Raw genomic sequence first — 26,108 nt, forward strand, 5'->3', positions numbered from 1 at the left:
AAAAAAAAAAAACAAAACACTTCCAAGCCTACATTTCCATAAGATTATGAGGCAGTGCACACAAAGCTCTGCTGAGTGGTGGGCAGGCCATATGTCCTTTGAGTGATAGCTGCTGTCATTATCAGCATATCACGGGCATCATCGTCTCCCAGGTGGAGGTCCTCAGGGTGGACATGGGGCCATCTAGATCCCAAGAGACAGCCCTGGTTTCTTTCCTCACCATCCCACCTATGGCTTCATGTTACCCTCTTTTCTAAAATAAAAATTGTCCACAAGTTATGGCCTGTGGTCAGACAGTTGGACAGAATATTTGAAGCTGGGGCTGTCCCAGAAACTCCCAGTTCTGGCCCCAGCTTTTTCTGCTCCAACTCACCCTCCCTCTTGTTCTCTGTTCTCTTCCCTCTCTGCTGTTCCTCCCTGCCCCCTCCCCTGAGGTCCCTGAGTTCTGGGAAAGGAAACTGGAGCAGGGGCCTCAGACAGATGCAGACCTTGAGCTCCAACTTGGGCTCCAGCTGGAGGAGGGAGGACCAGCCAGGGGCAGGACCATGAGGTGCAGAGGGCCCCCAGTCTGCTTGTCCCTGGGAAGACATCTGTTTATTATTCGCAAAGTCTTAAACTCTGGTTTGTTAAGCTCTGTCATGCTGGGTGCTGTGGAATCCACTGGGAATAAGGCCCAGGGGAGGTTTATTCTACTCTGGCAGTGGCTATCACAAAGCCATCTTTGGATTATAGAGGGAGGAGTGCTGTTTCCTCCCGGCAGCAGGCCCTACGATGCAAGGCCGCCTTTTCCTTTCCAGTTCCATTGTCTTTTCTGTAAGCAGTGTCTGCTGTAGAACCACAAACTTGGAGACTCTTCAAATGTGGCATCTATTTTCATCTCAGTGAGAAAGGATCTTGGGGTTACAAGCCCTTAGATGTACTGGGTGACTGAGCGTAGGCCAGGGCATAGAACATTCTAGTTTCTCCAGGCCTTCTGTTCCTTCTTTCCAGTCAGCTGGTACCTGCTGGTCCTAGGGGGAACTCCGTATTTTCTTCAAATTGACTTGATTTCTACCTCTAGGACCCGGCTGAGTTTTTCTCTCACATCCCTTGATCTCTAAGGGTACAGCCTTTTCCGGCTTGGGCCCAGCCTCTTGGGTTCTTAAAACTTTGTTTACAGTCACTGGACTTGAGCTGGGTTCCTCCTGGGTGGTCCTCAGAAAGTTTTACCTCCCCCGTTTCTTCCCTGCCTTTCCTCTGACACAGGTTCTAGGAGTCATTTGTGGTGCTTCTTGTGGGAATCTGTTGTGTGGCTTTGCTCTGAATCCTCATGTGTTCCCAGGCACATGGCACTCAAGATGTTGGTGATGATAATAGCACATCTTTACACGACACTTCCATGTGCCAGGGGCTGCTATAAGTGCTGCCATATCCTGTATGCCATTTATACGTAAGTCAGTTTATAATAAGTATGGATATTTATTAATCCATTTCTCAGCTGTTTCTCACAAACATATCCTATGAGGGTTTTTTGTTTTTTGTTTTTTGAGATGGAGTCTTGCTCTGTCACCCAGGCTGGAGTGCAGTGGCACGATCTCAGCTCACTGCAACCTCCGCCTCCTGGGGTCAAGCAATTCTCTCCATCAGCCACCTGAGTAGCTCGGATTACAGGCACCCACCACCACACCCAGCTAATTTTTGTATTTTCAGTAGAGACGGGGTTTCACCATGTTGGCCAGGCTGGTCTTGAACTCCTGACCTCGTGATCCACCCACCTCAGCTCCCAAAGTGCTGGAATTACAGGCATGAGCCACTGCGCCTGGCCAAGGTTTTTTATTTTGCAGATAAAGCCCCTGAGGCATAGAGGTTAAGTATCTAGTCCAAAGTCATACAGCTGGTCATATTGAGAGCCTGGTGGCTGAAATAACTCTGACCTCAGTCAGACTTTTCTTTTTTTTGTTTTTGTTTTTTTTTTTTTGAGACGGAGTCTAGCTCTGTTGCCCAGGCTGGAGTGCAATGGTGTGATCTCAGCTCACTGCAACCTCCACCTCCCAGGTTCAAGTGATTTTCCTGCCTCAGCCTCCCGAGTAGCTGGGATTACAGGCTCCTGCCACCACGCCCAGCTAATTTTTGTATTTTTAGTAGAGACAGGGTTTCATCATGTTGTCCAGGCTGGTCTCAAACTCCTGACCTCAGGTGATCCACCCGCCTCAGCCTCCCAAAGTGCTGGGATTACAGGCGTGAGCCACTGTGCCCCGCTCAGACTTTTCATGCATACTGTGTATATTGCACACATGTGTGTGCACATGTGTATCCACCTACCAGGGCAAGTGTGAGATTACACTGGGTTCCCTGTTGAGACATTGTCGTGTACAGTCTCAGGACTAGTAGAGCAGACCGGTAGGCCCCTGACTGCCTGTGTGCATGACATGCAGGGATGCATGGAGGTGTGATGGTGTTGACACGAATCCCCCCCGGGCAAGCCCAGAGCATCCTGGATCCCCCAGTGCCTTCTGGCCAGTGCTTTAGGATGTCCACTAAGCCGAGAAGGTGGAAGGTAAGGAGCAAGGGTGCCCCAGCCCTGCCGCAGCAGGAAGGTCAGGTATCACACACGGCCCGGAAACAGGAGTGGGTGGTGGTGAATGTGAGCTCTGCTAGGTGGGGCTGGGCCCTAACCTATCTGGGGAGCTCTGGTTGAATCAGCCCAACCACAGCCACCCCAACTGTGCAATGGTGCAAACAAGCTTTTCCTCCAGCTCCCCTTCCAACGCTCATTTTCCTTTCCTTGCTCTTGTATGAGACTCAGGCTTTGGGAGGAGTGTGGGATTAGGACAGCAGCTGAGAGCGTAAGTCTGGAAGGGGTGGTTCAGCTGGGTCCTAGTGCAGGACCTCTCACCATGGCCTTCAAGTGACACCCGAGGCCTTCACCCAGCAATGGGTGGCAGCTCTGGCCCAGAGGGGATGCCACATACCCTGTCCAGAGGACAGGACTACATGGGTTGAGGACTCCTGGGCTCAGTCACCTGGTATATTCATCCAACATCTGTGAATCTCAGAGGCCTTGGAACCATACACTTTCCATTCTTCATGGAGTGGAGCCACATTGGACGCAGTGTTGGGTTCAAAGTCAGGGTAAAAACAAGACACACATCAAAGTTACTGTTAAAGTCTCTATTTTAAAGAGACTGCTCATAAAACACAGGATACATGATTTTTACGTTCTCTTCCATCTCTTAAGATTCCCCAGCATGGCCAGTGTTTGTTGGAACACAGGATCTGGTCTTTGGTTAAGCATTATGTCGAGCCTGGGTGAAGGGATCACATCATATAAATAGTACATAGGTTTCTGTGGTTGGTTGGTGTCTCTTCTAGTAGATATAATTGAATTTATGACTGTTAAATATGCACATTTAGGAATTCAGTATGCATACTTTTATGGTCTAGCTGGGCCTCAAGAAAGGTTTCAACTACAGTGCTGTGGGAATCTGGAGAAAGGAGTGGTAGCTTTTGCATGGGTTTACCAGGATTTATTCTCAAAGGTGCCATTTGAGGAGATAAAAGAGGAATGGATTAGATGAGAAATTATTCCAGAGCAGTTTTAAATGGTGGTTGCTTTTGGATTTTTTTACTCTTCTGAATGTTCTGAGTTTTTTATTGAAGGCCATATTATAATTTTTTATGTTATTTCTATGTCAATTATTAGACATTTCTTATTCTTTTTCTATAGTATTACTGATTATTTCTTATTTCTAAAACAACTAGTGGTTATTTCTATAATCACTATTATTTATAGAACAATAATTACTTTTGATATGACCACTTCTTGCATTTTTTTTTTTTTTAAAGTTGAGATAGGGTCTCACTCTGTCACCCAGGCTAGAGTGTAGTGGCACAATCTCAACTCACTGCAGCTCCTGCGTCCTGGGCTCAAGCAGTTCTGCTACCTCAGCCTCCCAAGTATCTGGGACCACAGGCACAAGCCACCATGCCCAGCTAATTTTTTGTATTTTTGGTGGAGACAGGGTTTTGCCATGTTGCACAGGCTGGTCTTGAACTCCTGGGCTCAAGCGATCTGCACATCTCGGCCACCCAAAGTGCTGGGATTACAGATGTGAGCCACTGCACCCTGCCCTTATATAGTTAAAAAAATCCAGGAACACAATGGAACTGAGAGGTAAAAATATGAATAAGAGTAAAGAATACTAAGAACTGGATAACCAGGCTTGGAATTGGGCATTTTAGAGACTAACATATTAGGTCTACTGCAGCAATTTTTAAGCTTTCTGATCTCAGGACCACTTTACATTCTGAAAAATTTTTGAGGATCCCAAAGAACTTTTTTTTTTTTCTTTGAGATGCAGTCTCACTCTGTTGCCCAGGGTGGAGTGCAATAGTGCGATCTTGGCTCACTGCAACCTCTGCCTCCTGGGTTCAAGCGATTCTCGTGCCTCAGTCTCCTGAGTAGCTGGGATTACAGGCACGTGTGGCCATGCCCGGCTAATTTTGTATTTTTATTAGAGACAGGGTTTCACCATTTTGGTCAGGCTGGTCTTGAACTTCTGACCTCACGATCTGCCCGCCTCGGCCTCCCAAAGTGCTGCGATTACAGGTGCATGCCACCACACCTGGCTAATTTTTGTATTTTTATTAGAGACGGGGTTTCACCATGTTGGTCAGGCTGGTCTCGAACGCCTGACCTCATGATCCGCCTGCCTCAGCCTCCCAAAGTGCTGGGATTACAGGTGTGAGCCACCACGCCTGGCCAGGACTTTTGTTTTTTAGGCTATACCTATTAATAGGTGCACCCGACATGGCATTCCCTGAAATAAATAATATAAGCTTTTGACTTCTCCCTCCCTATACCTGTTGATATTTTGTTTCTAATAAAAAATTGATATGAGAAATTTTAAATATTAATTTATTTAAAGTAACAATAAGAAACTCATTGCATGTTAACATAAGCATTGTATTTTTTTTGGCCGGGCACGGTGGCTCACACCTGTAATCCCAGCACTTTGGGAGGCCGAGGCAGGCGGATCACGAGGTTAGGAGATCGAGACCATCCTGGCCAACATGGTGAAACCTGTCTCTACTAAAAATACAAAAATTAGCTGGGTGTGGTGGTGCGTGCCTGTAGTCCCAGCTACTTGGGAGGCTGAGGCAGGAGAATCGCTTTAACTAGGGAGTCAGAGGTTGCAGTGAGGCAAAATCATGCCACTGCACTCCAGCCTGGGGGCAGAGTGAGGCTCCATCTAAAAAAAAGGAAACACAATGGCCGGGTGAGGTGGCTCACTCCTTTAATCCCAGAACTTTGGGGAGGCTGAGGCAGGCAGATCACGAGGTCAGGAGATCGAGACCATCCTGGCTAACACAGTGAAACCCCGTCTCTACTAAAAATTACAAAAAAATTAGCCGAGTGTGTTGGCGGGTGCCTGTAGTCCCAGCTACTCAGGAGGCTGAGGCAGGAGAATGGCGTGAACCCAGGAGGCGGAGCTTGCAGTGAGCCGAGATCGCGCCACTGCATTCCAGCCTGGGCCACAGAACAAGACTCCCTCTCAAAACAAAACAAAACAAAAAAACCCAGAAGCATTGTATTTTTTTAAAAATGAAAACTATTTTCCAAAACAAAAATAATGAGAAGTATAGCCTTGTTTACGTTTTTGGAAATCTCGTTAATGCCTGACTTAATAGAAGGCAGCTGGATTATCATATCAGTTTCTGATTCAATCTGTTGCAGTGTGTTTTCATTAATACATATGAAGAAAATCTGGCCTCAGGCAGGTATCTCATTAGAAAAGAGAGGACCGGCCAGGCACAGTGGCTCATGCCTGTAATCCCAGCACTTTGGGAGGCCAAGGCGGGCAGATAACTTGAGCCCAGGAGTTGGAGACCAGCCTGGACAACATGGCAAAATTTTGTCTCTTCAAAAGACCCAAAACTTAGCCGGGCTTGGTGGTGTGCGCCTGTAGACCAGGAGGAGGCTGAGGTGGGATGATTGCTTGAGCCTGGGAGGTGGAGGCTGCAGTAAGCAGTTATTGTGCCACTGCACTCCAGCCTGGGTGACAGAGGGAGACCCTGTGTCAAAAAAAAAAATTAAAAAAATATATATATAAAAAAATAATTTTTAGGCGAGGCATGGTGGCTCACACCTGTAATCCTAGCACTTTGGGAGGCCGAGGCAGATGGATCACTTGAGGTCAGGAGTTCAAGACTAGCCTGGCCAACATGGTGAAACCACAACTCTACTAGAATACAAGAATTAGCTGGGCGTGGTGGCACACGCCTATAATCCCAACTACTTGGGAGGTGGAGGCAGGAGAATCGCCTGAACCCGGGAGGCAGAGGTTGCAAAGAGCCAACATTGGGCCACTGCACTCCAACCTGGGTGACAGAGCAAGACTCTGTCTCAAAAATAAATAAATAAATAAATAATAAATTTTAGGCCAGGCCCGATGGCTCACGCCTGTAATCTCAGCACTTTGGGAGGTCGAGGTGGGTGGGTCACAAAGTCAGGAGTTCAAGACCAGCCTGGCTAACATGGTGAAACCCCATCTCTACTAAAAATACAAAAATTAGCCAGGCGTGGTGACAGGTGTCTGTAATCCCAGCTACTTGGGAGGCTGAGGCAGGAGAATTGCTTGAACCCGGGAGGTGGAGGTTGCGGTGAGCCGAGATCACGCCACTGCACTCCAGCCTGGGAGACAGAGTGAGACTCTGGCTCAAAAAAAAAAAAAAAAGAAAAGAAACTAGGGTGACGCCAGTAGAAATGGAAACAAGGGGGTGATCTGGGAAACTATTTTGAAAGTAGAAGCAATGGAAATTAGTAATTATTTGGTAGGAAGATCTGAAGAGTCCTCTGCCCTTCCCCCGTGAGGCACCATGCATGCTTCCGCAATGGAGTAGGTTGCCCTGTGCTGTAGTTTGCTGCTTGCATTCCTTCTCTCCTAATAGGCCCTGTGCTCCAGGAAGTGCATGAATGAGAGGAATCAGGGACTACCCTTGAACTTCCAGCCTGGATGACTGGCAGAATATTGGTTGCATTAACAAGTTTTAAAACCAGGAGGAAAAGATGGCCATTACCATTAAGTATCATTAACTGAAGAATAGGGAAAGGTGTCAGGCTATGAAATGGGGGGAAATAATGGGTGGACCTTGAAATATAGCACTCTTGGCAAGGAGGTATATTTTTCTAGGTACTAAAGATTTGAGGAGAAATATAAAAAACATCTAGGAAGGATTGCTCTGTTCTTTGTTCTCAAGTAACTTAAGTTCAGTTAGGGCAATGTTTTTCAAAACTAGAAAAAAAAATTTGTTTAAGAGACAGAGTCGGCCAGGCGCAGTGGCTCATGCTGGTAATCCCAACACTTTGGGAGGACGAGGTGGCCGGATCACTAGGTGAAACCCCATCTCTACTAAAATACACACATAAATAGCTGGGCGTGGTGGCACCAGCCTGTAGCCCTAGCTACTTGGGAGGCTGAGGCAGGGGAATCGCTTGAACCCGTGAGGCGGAGGTTGCAGTGAGTCGAGATCACACCACTGCCCTCCAGCCTGGCGACAGAGCAAGACTCCATCTCAAAAAAAAAAAAAAAAAGAGAGAGACAGGGTCGGCTGGGCACAGTGGCTCGCGCCTGTAATCCCAGCACTTTGGGAGGCCAAGGCAGGTGGATCACCTGAGGTCAGGAATTACAAGGCGGGCACCTGTAATTCCAGCTACTAGGGAGGCTGAGGGAGGAGAATTGCTTGAACCCAGGAGGCAGAGGTTGCAGTGAGCTGAAATCGCACCACTGTACTCCAGCTTGGGCAACAAGAGCGAGGATGCATCTCAAAAAAAAAAAGAAGACAGGGTCTTGCTCTATAGTCCAGGCTGGGGTGCAGTGGTGCAATCATAGCTTACCACAGCCTTGGGCTCAAATGATCCTCCCACCTTAGCCTCCCTAGTAACTAAGACTACAGGTGCATGCCACCATACTTGGATAATTAAAAAAATTTTTTTGGTAGCAACAGTGTCTCTGCTATGTTGCCCAGGCTAGTCTCAAAATCCTGACCTCAAGTGATCCTCTAACTTTCGTCTCCCAAAGTGCTGGGATTATAGGCATGAATCACCATACCCAGCGTAGAAATATTTTAAATTTTTGGTTTTTTTGAGATGGAGTTTCGCTCTTGTTGCCCAGACTGGAGTGCAATGGTGTGATCTCGGCTCACCCCGCAACCTCCACCTCCTGGGTTCAAGTGATTCTCTTGCCTCAGTCTCCCAAGTAGCTGGGATTACAGTATGTGCCACCATGCCCAGATAATTATTTTGTATTTTTAGTAGAGACAGGGTTTCTCCATGTTGGTCAGGCTGGTCTCAACCTCCTGATCTCAGGTGATCCACCCACCTCAGCCTCCCAAAGTGCTGGGATTACAGGTATTAGCCACCGCACCCAGCTGAAATGTTTTAATTTTAGCCCATTTTATACACATGCATACAAACACACATCTGTGTGTGTGTGTGTGTGTGTGTGTGTGTGTGTGTGTGTATTTTTTTTTTTTTTTGAGATGGAGTCTCACTCTGTCACCCAGGCTGGAATGCAATGGTACGATCTCAGCTCACTGCAACCTCCGCCTCCTGGGTTCAAGCGATTCTACTGTCTCAGTTTCCCAAGTAGCCGGGATTACAGGCACCTACTACCACACCCGGCTAAGTTTTATATTTTTAGTAGAGTCGGGGTTTCACCATGTTGGCCAGGCTGGTCTTGAACTCCTGACCTCAGGTGATCCGCTCGCCTCAGCCTCCCAAAGTGCTGGGATTACAGGTGTGAGCCACCACACCTGGCCAATATATTATAAAACAAGACTCACTAAACAATACTTACTCTGGCCACAGTTGATATACTTCTGACGTTTTAAAATTCTGTTTTGCCGTTTCATTTTTAAAACGTGCTGGTCATGACTTCATGAAACAGTAAAATGACTGCCATCACCTGTAATCCAGCACTTTGGGAGGCCGAGGCAGGTGGATCATGAGGTCACGAGTTCGAGACCAGCCTGGACAAGATGGTGAAACCCCGTCTCTACTAAAACTACAAAAAGCCGGGCGTGGTGGCGCACGCCTATAGTCCCAGCTACTTGGGAGGTTGAGGCAGGAGAATCGCTTGAACCCAGGAGGCAGAGGTTGTGGTGAGCCAAGATTGTGCCATTGCACTTCAGCCTAGGCGACAAGAGTGAAACTCCGTCTTAAAAAAAAAAAAAAAAAAAAAAAAAAGACTTGCCATTTAAAAAGCACTAAATTGGGGAGGCATCACTCTCAAAGTTCTATTAGCAACAGAAGTGGACTGACTAATATAAGGTGAAGGGAATGTATTAGAAGAAGGTCAGAAACTCATAGACTCACTAGGAAGGCTGCAGAACCAGGTTTGGAAATGGACAAAGTGCCAGGGGCTCGAAAGAGATAACTATAGGGAGATGAGGGCAGCTGGCTGTTACCTCTGCCAGTTTGCGCATGGTGGAAATGGGTAGGTTTCTGTGGTGCAGGTGAGGCAGCCTGGCTCCTGGATTTACAGTAGAGGAAACGGAACTCCCAGAGGGAAGTGGCTGTGCTGTTAGGGAGGGGGCTGGACAACCAGCAGCCAAAGAAGAGTAAAGTCTACCAAAGGTAACAGGATGTGGGCACATAAAAAGATACCTTACCATGAGTGGTATACTTAACATGGCAGTCTAGGCGGGCATGCCCATGCCCGGCTCGTGGCCTTCTCACGTGCTAAATTCGGAAACCCATTGGCCATAGGTATTGAAATCAAATGCCTCCAAAAGATGCCAGGCCTCTGCCTTGGTAATTCCACTTTCCAGTCTCTGTCCTAATTAAATTATTCTAAATGCAGAAAAAACCTCGTCAGCCGGGTGTGGTGGCTCACGTGTGTAACCCCCAGAAGTTTGGGAGGCCAAGGCAAGACAATTGCTTCAGACCAGGAGTTCAAGACCAGCCTGGACAATATAGCAAGACCCCATCTGTACAAGAAATAAAAAAGAGTAGTCAGGTTTGGTGGCATGTGTCTGTAGTCCTAGCTACCCAGGAGGCTGAGGCAGAAGAATCGCTTGAGTCCAGGAGTTTGAGGTGACAGTGAGCTGTGATGGCACCAGTGCATTCCAGCCTGTGTGACAGGGCAAGACCTCGTCTCTTAAAAAAGAGTTGGACAGGTGCAGTGGCTCACGCCTGTAATCCCAGAACTTTGGGAGGCCAAGGTAGGTGGATCACCTGAAGTCAGGAGTTTGAGACCAGCCTGACCAACATGGTGAAACCCCATCTCTACTAAAAATACAAAAAATTAGACAGGTGTGATGCGTGCCTATGATCCCAGCTGCTCAGGAGGCTGGAGCAGGAGAATCGCTTGAACCCAGGAGGCGGAGGTTGCAGTGAGCTGATATTGCGCTGTTGCACTCTGTCTCAAAAAAAAAAAAAAAAAAAGAGTCAGTTGCAAAATATATGTGGTAACATGAAAATTATATGGTAACGTTAAGGGAAAAATCAGGATGCAAAATTGTACATATATTTACAACTATATATTTTAGACACACACATACAGACTTGAAGGAAATATACCAGTGTTAACAGTGGTTATTTGTTGGGGGAGCAGAACTAAAGGAGTTTTGTTTCTCTAGTGCTGTTTTCACTTTTTGAACTGTTCATGAAAAATCAAAAACATGTCATGAGTTGTGTTTCCATAAGTATTTGGAAAATCAGTCTTCTTACTTTCATAGCATCTCACTGGGGACAGTAGGTGCCAAGTGCAAAGTTGGCAGGAAGGAGTACAGTGTGAAGGCCCAGAGCAGTACCCTGTGAGGTCACAGCAGCCTCTGCCCCATGTTCCCAATAAGCCTGCACTATCTGCCAGCCCTGCAAGTCCTGTGCCACCAGTAAAGTTGTGAAGTATCCAGGTGACTCTGGGGTGACTGGCCCCCGTTGTCACGGCAGTTAGGGGTGGGTGAAGTCAGGTGAGGGGGCACATGACTCAGCTTCAAGCCCCCTTGAACCCACAGAACGGGTCTGAAGTGGAGCACACATTTCTTTTTGAGGCCTGCTTTTCCCCCTTGTCCCTTTTAGCAGGCTGTAGCGGGGAACTAAGGCGGCCAGAGCAGGAAGTCTCCCATAGAGTCTGCCTCGGCAGCTCAGCAACAGAGGAGGAGGTGGAGTCTGGATTGAGCCCCAAGATAAGGAACATGCAGCAGCTGAAGAGGGAGATCAGAATAAACAGCTGTGCCCCCAGGAGAACGAGCTCCACATTCCACTCTTTGACCCCACCCCCAATTCCCACTTCTCCCAAGTGCCTTCCTGCACCCCACCCCCATCTGTGCACACTCAGTGTTCCCACCCGCTCCAGGGGCCTCCCCTCCAGCCTTGGCTCAGCTCCCTTAGAGCCGCCTTCCTTCCCCCAGTCCCCTGAACCAGAGGCTCTGGGGCTGCTCTCCAGCTGTCTGGAAGGAGTGAGTACTCAGGACAGGTGGCCGGAGGTGGATGGAAAGGGGCCTCATCCAGGCTGGACTCCACCTGCCGGGCTGGGCCACCCTCAGACTCTTCCCCTGGGCCACTCCTGGAAGGCCTGGGAATACAAGAGGGCCAGGCCATGGTGGCAAGTCTGGGGAAGGCGAGGCAGGACCTGGGGCATGGGAGGAGACAGTAGAGTGGTCCTGGAGGCCGGGTCTATGCACATCTGGTCATTCTCACTGTGGGTGGGCCTTGCCCTCCAGGAGCCCACAGTCCAGTAGGGGAGACAGACAGCAGGTACCAGATGTGCCTCCTGAGGTGGTCTCTGCACAGCTCTGGGAGGTCATGCCTCATCATAGCCTCATCATAGTGTCTGGGGGTACCCCCAGCTCCAGAGAACCGCCGGAAGGCTCCATGTCTCCTGAGGGTTCAAGTCACTGCCCCAAACACCCCATATTTCTAGACATACTACCCTGGGATTTAACATTTAAGAGAAGGAGCAGATATTTTCTATCTCCTGGAGCTGGACCAACCCCTCAGGCCACCACAAGTATAGTGAGCACCCTTCCTCTGTGCTACCCCCATACCAGCTCCAACCTGAGAGGCAAGACCCAGCTGGACCTGGGCACCTAGGGGCTATGGGGCAGCACTGGTTTACCATGTGTCCCTCCATACCTGAAGATGTAGGCCTCTGTGGACACACGTGTATTCCTGAGCTTGTGCATGGCTTGTGTCCTGGGTGCACAGAGGATTGGACCCACAGGGCAGATGGGTGAGTGTCTGCCTCAGGTACACTGCACATCTTTGCCCTTGGTGGGAGAATGGTTGAAATAGCGAGGCATGCTGCATTCCAGAGGCTGCCCATTGTCCTGGCTGTCTGCAGGGAGGGCACCCCCATCTACCACCAGTGCCCAGTGAGAGGATTTTTTTTTTTTTTTTGAGACGGAGTCTCGCTCTGTCACCCGGGCTGGAGTGCAGTGGCCGGATCTCAGCTCACTGCAAGCTCCGCCTCCCGGGTTTACGCCATTCTCCTGCCTCAGCCTCGCAAGTAGCTGGGATTACAGGCATGTGCCACCATGCCTGGCTAATTTTGTATTTTTAGTAGAGATGGGGTTCCACCAAGTTGGTCAGGCTTGTCTCAAACTCCTGACCTCAGGTGATCTGCTCATCTCGGCCTCCCAAAGTGCTGGGATTACAGGCATGAGCCACTGTGCCTGGCCCCAATGAGAGTATGTGTGGGGATCTCACTGCCCTCTTAGTCTCTAATTGCTGGCAACCTGGCATGGCCCCACATCGCTGTATTTAAATCCCTCCTTTGAGGCTCCCAAGGCCCTCTAATGTCCCACATCTTAAACTACTGGACAGGTCTCCCCTTCTATAGCCACTGCCAGCCAACAGACTCAGTAAATATATGTCAATAATAGCCAGGACTAGCTACATAGTTTGCAGGGCCCTTGTTCAAAAATTAGGAAGAATTTCAAGGCTGCATACGGTAGCTCATGCCTGTAATCCCAGCACTTTAGGAGGCAAAGGCGGGAGGATCTCTTCAGGCCGGGAGCTTGAGACCAGCCTGGGCAACATAGTGAGACCCTGTCTCTACAAAAAAAAAAAAAAAAAAAAAAAGAATAAAAAATAAAATAGCTGGTGGTGACTGCTTGTATTCCTAGCACTCAGCAGGCTGAGGTGAGAAAATCACTTGAACTCAGGAGTTCAAGGCTGCAGTGAGCTATGATCATGCCACTGCCATCTTACAGTCTGGGCAACAGAGTGAGACACTGTCTCTTAAAAAAAAACAATAAAAAGAGTTTCAAGATGGTGGTGACAGAGCATTAACCAAGTTTGGGACCCCTCCTGAGCATGGGACCCTGTGTGGCTGCACAGGTCACAAACCTATTTGGCCTTGATAATAGCAAACACGAACTTGTATTGAACACTTGCTGTGTGCCAGACATTGTGCTGGGCTGGGTGCTTACCACGCATAATCTCATTCCTTCTTCTCAACAGCCCTGTTATCCCTACTGTGCAGATGAGGAAACTGAAGCTTTAGCCGAGTCATCTCCCTTGCTGAGGTCACCCCGCTCCTAAGTGCTAGAGCTGGGAACAGAACCCAGCCTGTCTGTCTCTGGAGCCTGAGCTCTTACCCATGCCTGTGGGCAGCTTCAGCCTTCAAGGGCAGGGAGATTGCTGGCGGAGGGCAGCTGCTTCCTTTGCCACCTTCTGCCATATCATGAGCAGGAAGGAAGATGAGGCAAGAAATAGCAGCTGACAGTGTGGCAACAGTGACTGTGGTGGTAAGGTTGTCCAACCCGGCAGAGGCGATGGGCAGACAAAAGTGAGATGGGCACAGGAATTGTCTGAGCTGGAGGCAGCTGATAGCACAGTTGTGCTCTCCACACCTCGCCTAGTGTGGTCATCGCCGAACCCACTCTTCTCTCTCCCCTGATGTCACCTCCAGCTCTGCCTCTCTCTTCCTCTTTATGGCCACAGTTTCCTTTCCCCAGCTCTCTCTTCCACTCCCTCCCTGGCTACCCTTTACCAGGGAGGTCATCAGGTCTCTTCTCCAGCTGTATCCTCAGTATTCCCATACTTAGCACCATAGTAATAGCAGCCACGATTTAGTGAGCACCTACCACATGCCAGGCACAGTGCTAGGGACTTTACAAGTTTGTAATCTTCTCTCCACAAGCCTGTAAGCAATTTTTATCCCCATTTCATAATGGGCAGCCACGCGTGATGTCTCACACCTGTAATCCCAGCACTTTGGGAGGCCAAGGCGGGCGGATCACCTGAGGTCGGGAGTTTGAGACCAGCCTGACCAACATGGAGAAACCTTGCCTCTACTAAAAGTACAAAATTAGCCGGGTATGGTGGCGGGAGCCTGTAATCCCAGCTACTTGGGAGGCTGAGGCAGGAGAATCGCTTGAACCCTGGAGGCGGAGGTTGCCGTGAGCCGAGATCGTGCCATTGCACTCCAGCCTGGGCAACAAGAGCAAAACTCTGTCTCAAAACAAAACAAACAAAGACAAAAACAAAACAAAGCAAAACAAAACTGAGGCTTAGAGAGGCTAAGAGATCTGTCCAGGGTTACATAGCTTGTGAGCAGTAGGGAGGAGATTTGGGCTCTGGCGTGAACCCACATACTTTCTGCCCTCCTTACCACTTTCCCCATAGGATGGGTTGGCCTAAGTACGGTGGTTTCCTGAGCAGAGAAGGAGCTATGCGTTGAGAAATGGTCAGTTCGAGGGAGGAATAAATTGGGTGTCGTGAGAGAGACATTCACCTCCGGCCTCATTTGGCATTAGCTGGGGGTGGAGTCAGGGGTGTCTTAACCACCTGGAAGGCACTCTGACACCTGGGAAGCTGGCCTGATGGAGGTGAAGGGCTGGAGACATGGATGAGGACAAGGCCCCTTGCACACGCCTTTAGCAGTCAGCATCTTGGCACCAAAGAATGGGCTGGGATAGGCACCAGGGGATGTTAGGCTGCTGTAACACGCACTCCAACAAGAGTGGCTTAACAAAATGGAAATTTCTCCCATACAAATCTGGGTGAGTGATCTGACCCCTTAACGGTATTGAGGGCCCAAGCCCCTCCTGTGCCCTTGCGTGTGGGAGGTGGCATACCACCATGGCTGCTGGGTCCGTCAGCCCCCAGTGGGGAGGGAGGAAAGTTACGAGAAAGAAAAGGCACTGCCCTTCCTTTTCAGAGCATAACCTCAGAGTTGCCAGATGACATCCCTTTGGTCACCAGCGGATCACATGCCACACTTAGCTGACAGGGAGTTTGGGGAACATACATAGTGAAGCTTCTAGTCCCAAAGGTACAAGAAGGGAAAGTGGATTTTAGGGGACAGTTGGCAATCTTTGCCATGAGATCTAGATGAGAAGGGGATGGGGAGCCCGTGTCATGTGGGCAAGGATGGCTTTCCTATGGGGACCTGCTGGGAGAAGAATGTTCCCAGCTGGACTTCTTTTTGTGAGGGGCCTAGAGCAGGGGGCCAGAACCCCCTTGGCTAATGCCCTCACGCTGGACTCCCTCCCTTCTGGTCAAAGGTGGAGGGTCTGATTCTCCCTCACCCTGACCAGAAGACCCTTGGAGGTCATCATGGAACCTTTCTCCCAGGAGCACCCTGTAGGATCAGGGTGAGGGTCATTGAGGAGCACCATATGTTCCCCTTGGCAGGGAGGAGGATGGTCTGTGCTGTTCTCTGATGAGGTAGAGGAGGGTCACGTCCCCATCCCTTAGAGAGGTGATTGAGAAGGTCAAATGTAATGTGAGCAGGGTTGAGGCAGGGAAGTCAAAGTTTGTCAAAAATAGGGGGAAAAGAGGCTTATTTTCAAACGTGACCTAACAATTGACAGATGGCTTATCCCTTTGGTCACCAGTTGGTCATATGTCACATTTAGCTGACAGGGAGTTTGGGGAACATATATAGTGGAGCTCTTCTCTGGAGGTGGGAATCTCCATGTGGCTAGAGGCTGACAGGCAGCCTTGTGGGTCCAGTGCTGACTCCTTCATTTACTCACTCATTGATTCGCTCATCCACTCAGTGTCTATTAAGTGCTTACCATGGATACACTGGGTACCATGTTCCATGTGTGTGAAAGAGGAAAGAAAACGGGCACAGTCCCTTACCTCTGTAGCTTATAAGCCTTGTTTTCCCCAGTTCCCTTTCTGCCTCCCTGGGGAGGAGAGACCAGGCCATCACAGCTCTGAGAGAGCCACCCTTGTGACTCAGGGCTTAAAAGGCCCTAAGGGAGCCCATGAACACATCTGATAGGCCCTCACCTCTGAGCCCGCCATCCTGGGGCGGCCCGGGTGCAGGATGGGCCAGGGTGCTGGAGGGGAGGGCAGTGGAGCATTGGAGGTACGGTTTCACTTCCCTTTCACACCAGGCGTGGAATCTGACTTTTCTCAGTTGGTGAGGTATATTACTTCTTCTGTGAGCTGAGGGGAGATGTCCTCACTCACCCCTCCTCCAACTCTAGCTGTCTCTCCAGTGTTCCAGGTTGAATGGGATCTCCCCTTCCCCTTCTTCCCATTACCCACAGCCCCAGTTCAGCAACTGCGTCTCTTTGCTCCAGGAAAAAAGGTGGTGTGGCCGTTGGAAATCTCTGTGGAGACACTTCCTCTGTGAAACCTTGGTCTCTCAGGCCTCTCCCTAGGACTTTGCTTCCTGGGCCTCTCTTGGCCTTGCTGGAAGAGAGGCCCCCGTGCCCTGGCCTGCTCGGAGAGCTGCCGGGCTCCCTGTTCCTCTCACAGTTAGATCCCAGACCTTCCGTCTGCCTGCGTGCATGGGCCACTCTCACTTTATTCCCCATGGCATGGCCTCATGCAGGCCCTGCTTTCCTCCCTGGACTTCTTTTTTATTTTATTTTATTTGACTTTATTTTTTGAGACGGAGTCTCGCTCTGCCACCCAAGCTGGAGTGCAGTGGTGTGATCTCGTCTCACTGCAACCTCCACCTCCGGGGTTCAAGTGATTCTCCTGCCTCAGCCTCCCAAGTAGCTAGGATTACAGGCATGTGCCACCACGCCCAGCTAATTTTGTATTTTTAGGAGAGACTGGGTTTCTCCGTATTTGTCAGGCTGGTCTCAAACTCCTGACCTCAGGTTATCTGCCCTGCTTGGCCTCCCAAAGTGCTGGGATTACAGGCATGAGCCACTGCGTCCGGCCCCTTAATTTTTTTTTTTTTTTTTTTGAGATGGAGTTTCGCTCTTGTTGCCCAGGCTGGAGTGCAATGGTGCGATCTTGGCTCACCGCAACCTCGTCTCCCAGATTCAAGGGGTTCTCCTGCCTCAGCCTCCCTAGTAGCTGGGATTACAGGCATGCGCCATCACGCCCAGCTAATTTTGTATTTTTAGTAGAGATGGGGTTTCTCCATGTTGGTCAGGCTGGTCTCAACTCCCCACCTCAGGTGATCCGCCCGCCTTGGCCTCCCAAAGTGCTGGGATTACAGGCATAAGCCACCGCGCCCGACCAATTTTGAATTTTTAGTAGAGACGGTTTCACCATGTTGTCCAGGCAGGTGTCAAACTCCTACTCTCAGGTGATTTACCCGCCCCAGCCTTCCAAAATGGTGGAATTACAAGTGCAAGCCACCATGCCTGGCCTGCTTGCCTGGACTTCTGAGTGGCCCCAGCCTCCCAGTGTCACTTCATGCTTTCCTGCTACTGAACAGTGCCAGTGGCATGGCTAAGGAGAGGGACCCTCTCATCACTGAGGGCAGACTGAGAGCCTCACAAGATGCAAGTTCTCCTTCCATGTCACTGGAGATGCATAAACCCCTCTGCTTCTTCCACACACCAGCTGTGTTATTGGGATGAATTCGTTTTTTTTTTGTTTTTGTTTTTGAAACTGAGTCTTGCTCTGTCACCCAGGCTGGAATGCAGTGGCGTGATCTCTGCTCACTGCAAGCTCCTCCTCCTGGGTTCACGCCATTCTCCTACCTTAGCCTCCCAAGTAGCTGGGACTAGAGGCGCCTTCCACCATGCCTGGCTAATTTTTTGTATATTTAGTAGAGATGGTGTTTCACCGTGTTAGCCAGGATGGTCTAGATCTCCTCACCTCATGATCCACCCGCCCTGGCCTCCCAAAGTGCTGCGATTACAGGCGTGAGCCACCACACCTGGCCACAGAGTGAATTCTTAACCTCTCTGTGCTTCAGTGACCTTATCTGTAAATTGGAGATAATAATAGTATCCACCTTACAGGGCTATTAGAAGGATTACATGAGTTGTTAGGAGGCTTTATGCACATACAGCACTCAGAGCAGAGCCTGACCCTAGTAAGTGTATGCATTAGGCTGTTACTGTGACACAGGTGTTTGCCTGATGTAAACATTGGCAAAACTTTTAGGCCCCAATGCTAGTATATCAACCTAGGGATCTAGGCCAAATAAAAGTATAAAACCTTCAGAGCCAGTCTTAACCTACAGATTCCGCCATTGTACAGTTAAGATGGTCAGTGGCAGGGTCAGGGCCCTGCTTGCATCCTGTATTCTTTTGCTTTTAGTGTTGGATTTTGTACTTAGTGGGTGTTCAATAGATGATAGGTGGTGGATGGATGAGTAGATGCAGACCGGCATTGAAAGGTACCCAAAGGATACGGCTGCCGCAGTTATTATAATATTTAAATACTACCAGTTCTCACTATTCTCACCAGTTATATTCTGTACAGTCACCACGACCTCCGAACTGGTGAATACTGGCCCATTGCTTCTAGGGGAAATACAGGGTTAGGTTTCTATGAGTCCCTGGTCACAAGATTTTCATCAACTAATCGATACATAACTTTGTTTTCTGTGTGTTTCTTTTTGAAGACACCTTATTGAATATATAGTTGACTCATTAACATTGAACTCATGCCCCATAGCATGATAATTCATGCTCAAACCTGATCTAATGTATTTTCTCTGTAAGGCGCATACAGTCATCTTGTACTTAGAAACATTCGCCAGCACATCAGCCCTAGGCTTGGGGGCCATTTTAAACAGGGAAATCAACAAAAAGGCCAGCAATGCAGAAAAGGTGGCACTAAGTAGACTATGACAAGGACACTTGTTTACATTACGAGAGCTGAAACAGGCAGAGCACTGCCCTGTCCCACCTCAGCTAGGAACATGCATGTTGGGTGACTCAAATTTTTCAGGCTTTGCTCATGTCTGTGAAAGATGACAAAGCACCTCAAGTATTGATTTCGGGGTCACAAATTTTAGTAAGGAGGCAAATTCACAAATACAGACTCCATGAATAATGAAGATTGACTGTACCCCTACATGGTCCCGCTCTTAGTCCTATCCCTGCAGGATCTTGCTGTCTGATATCTACTGCCTGGCCCAGAATGGGGCGTCCAGCACCCGGAGCCAGCTCTTAGGCCAGCGCCATCCGACTTGTTGACTCTCCCATATCTCTCTTGGGGGTATAAATGTTGCTGCCCTGGCTGCACTGGCGGAGGGGTGAGGAAGCCCTGCCCTGCCACCCTTCCCCTTAAGCGACCTCCCCACTGCACATGGGCCTCCCTTGTGAGCCAGACCCACGCATGTGTAAAGGAAGGCGGGGATGACACACAAGCAGAGGCCACCTGTGACTGCTCCAGGCCAAGTGCTGCATCAACACCTGGGGAAGACCCCCTGGCGGTTTGGGGGAGCCTGTTTTGACCTGATCTTTATTTACCCCTCAAAGGAAGTAAATAAATAGCTCTTTGTGTCTCTTTGTGGATGTGCCTGTACCACACTGGATGTGCCCGCTGCACACCGTTAAAAACCATGACCCAGCCCCAGAGGAAGTGGTAATGCAACGATTGTTTGTTTTATTTTCCATTTATTCTTACATCTCCTCCCCGCCTCCATCCTCCACCTTTTCTGTGTGTGCTGAGAGGTTTTCTTTACCAACCTGGGATCCAATCATTTGTTCATTCATTTCTTCATTCACTCATTCCAGTGTGTACTGAGCCATCACAGTGCTAGATGCTGGTAAATATGCAAGCTATTATAGGAGAAAGTGAGGGTGCTTTGGCCTGTGGATTCAGGCCAACTTGGATTCGGATCCTTGGAACTGTTTCCTGGCAAGATGATCGTGGATCTCTCTCAGCAGAATCGTGGGCAAACTTCAGCCTTGTGGAACTCGATCTGCAAATTGAGATCATACTGTCTCATCTCACAGGACTGTTTCAAGGATTAAAAACAGAGCAGTGATTTCCCCATAGTCAGCACTTAATATGTGATACTTACTTCCTTTAGGCTAGCAAGGTGGTAACAAAGTTTGGAATTTCCCCTTCGTCCCTCTTCCCTGCGGCTGCCAGCCTCCTTCAGCCCTTTATGGGCACCCACCTGGATTACTGTGCATTTCTAAAGCTCAGAGACTGTTAGAGGTTTCCCAGGGCGTGCAAAATCAAATTCACCTTCTGTTGGTGTTCTGTTCTCCTAGGATCTGGGCTCAACTCACCTTTCCGGGCCTTTACCCACAGCGAACCTTTATAACCCTCTCCCTGCTAGCTAGATCTGATAGATCCTGGGGTGTTCTTGCTTCCATTGCTATGTGCACACTGTCCCCCTTCCTGGAATGCCCTTTATCCTCCTCTCTCCATCCAAACCTGACCAGTCTTCAAAGCCCAGTTTAAATCCACTCAGCTCCTCCTCCCACGTACCCTGCCTCCTGGGTAGCGTTTCCTAGTGTGTATTATGTGTGGATAACAACACATATTGTCCTTACTAGACTGGGCGCTCCTTGAGGACAGGCTCTGTCTCATTGGTTTCCACCCTTCTCTCATTCATTCAGCACATGTGAAGGATGACTGCTCTGTGCCTGATGCCTTTGGGACCGTCCTTGTTTCTCCAACAGTGCCCATCACTCTGTAGGATATTCTCTTAGGAAGAGTTGGTCCAACAAATGAGTGAGGGGAAACAGAACAGAAGGTGGAAAATACCAGCCCCTTATTCACAGATCCCGAGTGGATGCCTGGAACAGCGGATAGTACCAGACTCTCTGTATATTATGTTTCTTCCTATACGTACATACCAATGATAAAGTTTAATGTATAAATTACAGTAAGAGATTAACCACAATAACTAATAATAGTACAGTTATAATTATATATTGTAATAAAAGTTGTGTGAATGTGGTCTGTTTCTCCCTCTCTCTCAAAATATCTTTTTGTACTGCACGATGGGTAACTGAAACCAAAGATAGTGAAACTGAGGTCGGGTGTGGTGGCTCACGCCTGTAATCCTAGCACTTTGGGAGGCTGAGGCACGCGGATCACCTGAGGTCAGGAGTTTGAGGCCACCCTGGCCAACATGGAGAAACCCCATCTCTACTAAAACACAAAAATTAGCCGGACATGGTGGCACATGCCTGTAATCCCAGCTACTTGGGAGGCTGAGGCAGGAGAATTGCTTGAACCTGGAAGGCGGAGGTTGCGGTGAGCTGAGATCGTGCCATTGCACCCCAGCCTGGGCAACAAGAGCGAAACTCTGTTTCAAAAAAAATAAAATTAAAAAAATAAAGTGAAACTGGATAAAGGGGTGACTGCTCATGAAGTCTTGGGGTGCGGGTTCTCTGTGTTGTGGGAATTCTGAGACAAAGGGAGTAGGGGAGGCTACGGGTGAGGGGAAGGCTTCCCAGAGAGCTGAGTGGTCTTTAGAGGTGAACTGGTAGAGTTTGGAGGGCTGAGATGCAAGGCAAGGGCAGGGCAGGAGCCATGATCATCCCGGCAAGGCCAGGGATTCTTGCTCCAGCCCCTCACCGTCATCCAGTGTCCGTATCTGGGGAGGGCATGTGGATGAAGGCTGGAACCATACAGAGTCCTTCCAGGGACCTGATCAACACAGTGGAGCAAGGGAGGACAGAGAGAGAGCCGAGAACCTTCTGCATGTTGGGTCAGACGCAGGCGCCAAGAAGGGCTAGGGAAAGTGCATTCATTTATTAAGACTTTGTTCTTAAGGGTTTTAAAAAAATTATAAAATGATTATTTTTAGGAATTTGGACAATATGGAAAATTTTAAAAAGTTAGAAAAATCACCCATAGTTCTTATCACCCAAAGACAGCCCTGGTTTACATTTTGTGATTTCCTTCTAGTCTTACATCTTTATTAATTTAAAAATTATTAATCTTTAGATTTAAATTTTAAGCTAATTAAATAGTAAAAATTGTAATTATAAATATAAAACAAACTTCCTTATTGTAAAAACACATTACAAATAGGAAGAAAATAAAAGTTCAAATTCCACCCCAATCATTAAGTCCTATCCCTCAGGGAAAATCAGTGTTAAGTGTTACTAGATATCCTTCTGAACCTTTTTTTTGTGCCTATAAACTCACTGATAGTTTCATTCTTTTAAAATAGGATCATAGAATACTGTTCACATGCAATCATTTCTCTTTTTACAAAGTTAGGACCATTTTGTATGCCTGGTGTTATATTTCCTTTCCTTTTTTTTTTTTTGAGACAGAGTCTTGCTCTGTCACCCAGGCTGGAGTGCAGTGGCGTGATCTCAGCTCACTGCAACCTCCACCTCCCAGGTTCAAGCAATTCTCCTGCCTCAGCCTCCCAAGTAGCTGGGACTACAGGTGTATACCACTACGCCTGGCTAAATTTTTGTATTTTTAGTAGAGACGGGGTTTCACCATGTTGGTCAGGCTGGTCTCGAACTCCTAACCTCAAGTGATCTGCTCGCCTTGGCCTCCCAAAGTGATAGGATTACAGGTGTGAGCCACCGCTACAGGCCTACATTTCCTTTTTGTTTTACATTTTTTATGCTATGTAAATTTACTTAAGTATCTGACATTATACAAACTGAATCCATACCATTGATGATACACTTATTTATAGATTGCAATTTTATAACAACTGTTAGAAAATATGGAGCAGTTTGCCCCAAAACACAAGAATATCTAATATGAACATTTTAGAACAGGACTGAAATGTTCCATTGATCAATCGAAATGATTTGAAACCCTTAACATTTGATATTTCGTTACAGTATTTAAAAAGTGGTAGGAGATATCTTTTTCTTTTTCTTTTTTTAACATGGAGTTTCACTCTTGTTGCCCAGGCTGGAGTGCAATGGCATGATCTCGGCTCACTGCAACCTCCGCCTCCCAGGTTCAAGGGATTCTCCTGCCTCAGCCTCCCAAGTAGCTGGGATTACAGGCACCATCACGCCCAGCTAATTTTGTATTTTTAGTAGAGACGAGGTTTCTCCATGTTGCTCAGGCTGGTCTAGGAACTCCCGACCTCAGGTGATCTGCCCACCTCAGCCTCCCAAAGTGCTGGGATTACAGGAGTAAGCCACTGTGCCCGGCTGGAGATAGCTTTTTCAATTTTGTGTTAGGTATATAAAACTAAAAGAAAAAGCATTTTTCTTTTAAAATTGGAACAATACAGAGAAGATTAGCATGGCCCCTGCGCAGGGATCACACACAAATTTGTGAAGCGTTCCATATTTTTTCCTGGCTAACACGGTGAAACCCCGTCTCCACTAAAAATACAAAAAAATTAGCCAGGCATGGTGGCAGGTGCCTGTAGTCCCAGCTACTAGGGAGGCTGAGGCAGGAGAATGGCGTGAACCTATGAGGCAGAGCTTGCAGTGAGCTGAGATTGTGCCACTGCACTCCATCCTGGGCGACAGAGCAAGACTCCGTCTTGAATAAGTAAATAAATAAAAGCCTCTCAGGTGAACATTTTACTTTTATTTATTTATTTATTTATTTTGAGACGGAGTCTTGTTCTATCACCCAGGCAGGAGTGCAGTGGTGGGATCTTGGCTCACTGCAGCCTCCGCCTCCTAGGTTCAAGCGATTATCCTGCTTCAGCCTCCTGAGTAGCTGGCACTGCAGGCATGCGCCACTATGCCCGGCTAATTTTTGTATTTTTAGTAGAGATGGAGTTTTACCAGGGTGGCCAGGATGGTCCTGATCTCCTGACCTCGTGATCTGCCTGCCTCGGCCTCCCAAAGTGCTGGGATTACAGGCGTAAGCCACCACACCCGGCCACATTTTGTTGCTGAAATATAAAATGTTAATTATTATTTTGGAAAAAGTTAAAATTTCCAGCCGTTGCCAAACTGTTTTTTGTATGTCAATACATAGATTTCTTAAATGCCTATGCCACATTCCACCCATATTTTACTCAGTCATCGCACTATTTCCATAGACACTTCTGTTTTGGGCTAGGTCCATGAGACAAAATGCCTGCCTTCTGAAGCTAACAGGCTGATTGGGACCCCACAACCTGACCAGTTTCCATTTAGTGCAATAAATGGCAGTAGTGGATCTTCTGCTGGATGCAGTGGAAGCCTGCAGGGTGTGGGGTGGCTGGGGGTACAGTTAAGGAAGGCTTTGCGGAGACAAGACATTTTTGCAGTGGATCTTGAAGGACAAGCAAGAAGTCCTAGATACAGAGGCCGGAGGACTGAGTGGAGAACTGCCAGCAGCAATGTGACTCATTATCAGCCAGCTCCCTGGTTCTGTGGTTTGTTTCTGCTTTTCCTTTAGAGATGACAGATTGTGCGAACAAGAGCTCCAGCTGTTTATCAGGGGCCCTCCCAGGCCCCAAGTGCCAGGGGCTCCCACTCCCTGCTGGAGAGGCTGTGGGCCCCTGATTAGGGAGACAGCTGAGGCAGGGGACCATGGGCACTGCAGGCGGGAGTACTGGCAGGCCACAGTGAGGGACAGAGGTGGAGACCTGCATGATAGGAGCAGGATGCTGTGTGGGGGAGAGCCAGGGCAAGGGACAGAAACAGACCTTGTCCCTCTGTACTTCCAGGACATGCCCCTGCCCTCCTCTGCCTGGTGAGAGCTACTCCATCAAAACCCCTTCAGATGGCACTCCTTTGTGACTCCATTCGTTTATCTAATGTTTCCCCATGGCATCATTCAGAATTAATTTTTCTCCTTTGCCCACTTAGTAGGTCATTATGTTGTAGTTGAGAGTGTGAACTTTGGAATCAAGAATAGTAATAGCAGACTGGGTGCGGTGGCTCACACCTGTAATCCCAGTACTTTGGGAAGCCAAGGCTTTTGGATAACTTGAGGTCAGGAGTTTGAGACCAGCCTAGCCAACATGGTGAAATCCTGTCTCTGTTAAAAATACAAAAATTAGCCGGGCATGATGGCGTGTGCCTGTAATCCCAGCTACTCAGGAGGCTGAGGTGGGAGAATTGCTTGAACCTGGGAGCTGGAGGTTGCGGTGAGCCGAGATGGCGCCAGTGCACTCCAGCCTGGGCAGTAACTCTGTCTCAAAAAAAAAAAAAAAAAAGATAGTAATAGCAGCTAACATTTATCAAGCATTTACCACATGCTAGGCACCGTGTTGAGTGTTGTGAGTCTACTTTCTCACTTAATACTTCCCAACTGTCAGTGAGGTAGGAATTATTATTATCCCATGTTGTGGAGGAGGAAACTGAAGGACAGAGATATTAGTAAACTTGAATTATCACAGCAGAGGGTCAAACCCCTGTCTGAATCTCAGTTTCCTCATTTATAACACAAAGATGAAAATAATATCTTTTTATGCTGGCCAAAAGATACCAAATTTCAGCTAGATGGGAAGAGTAAGTTCAAGAGACCTATGGTACAACATGGTGACTATGGTAAATAAAAACATACTGTGGCCGCTTTGTGGGGCACGATGGCTCACGCCTGTAATCTCAGCACTTTGGGAGGCCGAGGCACGTGGATCACCTGAGGTCAGGAGTTCAAGACCAGCTGGGTCAACATGGTGAAACCTTGTCTCTACTAAAATACAAAAATTAGCTGGGGGTAGTATCACACAGCTGTAATCCCAGCTACTCGGGAGGCTGAGGCAGGAGAATTGCTTGAACCCGGGAGGTGGAGGCTGCAGTGAGCCAAGATCATGCCACTGCACTCCAGCCTGGGTGACAGAGTGAGACTCTATCTCAAAAAAAAAAAAAAAAATTAAAATTAAAAAAAAAAAAACATATTGCATACGTGAAAACTGCTAAGAGCAGTGTTTATGTTCTCACCACATACACAAAAAAATGTGAGGCAACGCGTATGTTAATTAGTTTGATTTAGCCATTCCACAATACATACATATTTCAAAATAGCATATTGTACACCATAAATATATACAATTTTTATTTGTCAATTTAAAAAACAAAAACTTTTTTTTTTTAATTGAGATGGAGTCTTGCTCTGTCGT

The 26,108-nt window shown here is 48.2% G+C and overlaps 1 protein-coding gene and 1 non-coding gene across 7 annotated transcripts in view; both read left to right on the forward strand.

Moving 5' to 3' along the window:
• The window catches only part of CCND3 (cyclin D3), a 126,389-nt gene that overhangs the window by 6,597 nt on the left and 93,684 nt on the right, over positions 1–26,108 (forward strand). The gene's annotated exons all lie outside the window — the stretch shown is intronic.
• LOC123573134 (U6 spliceosomal RNA) lies at positions 23,290–23,393 on the forward strand. The gene has a single exon (XR_006697883.1). It is a non-coding gene; the product is annotated as a U6 spliceosomal RNA (small nuclear RNA).

This window comes from Macaca fascicularis, chromosome 4, assembly GCF_037993035.2.
Source record: "Macaca fascicularis isolate 582-1 chromosome 4, T2T-MFA8v1.1".
NCBI classification, from domain to species: domain Eukaryota; kingdom Metazoa; phylum Chordata; class Mammalia; order Primates; family Cercopithecidae; genus Macaca; species Macaca fascicularis.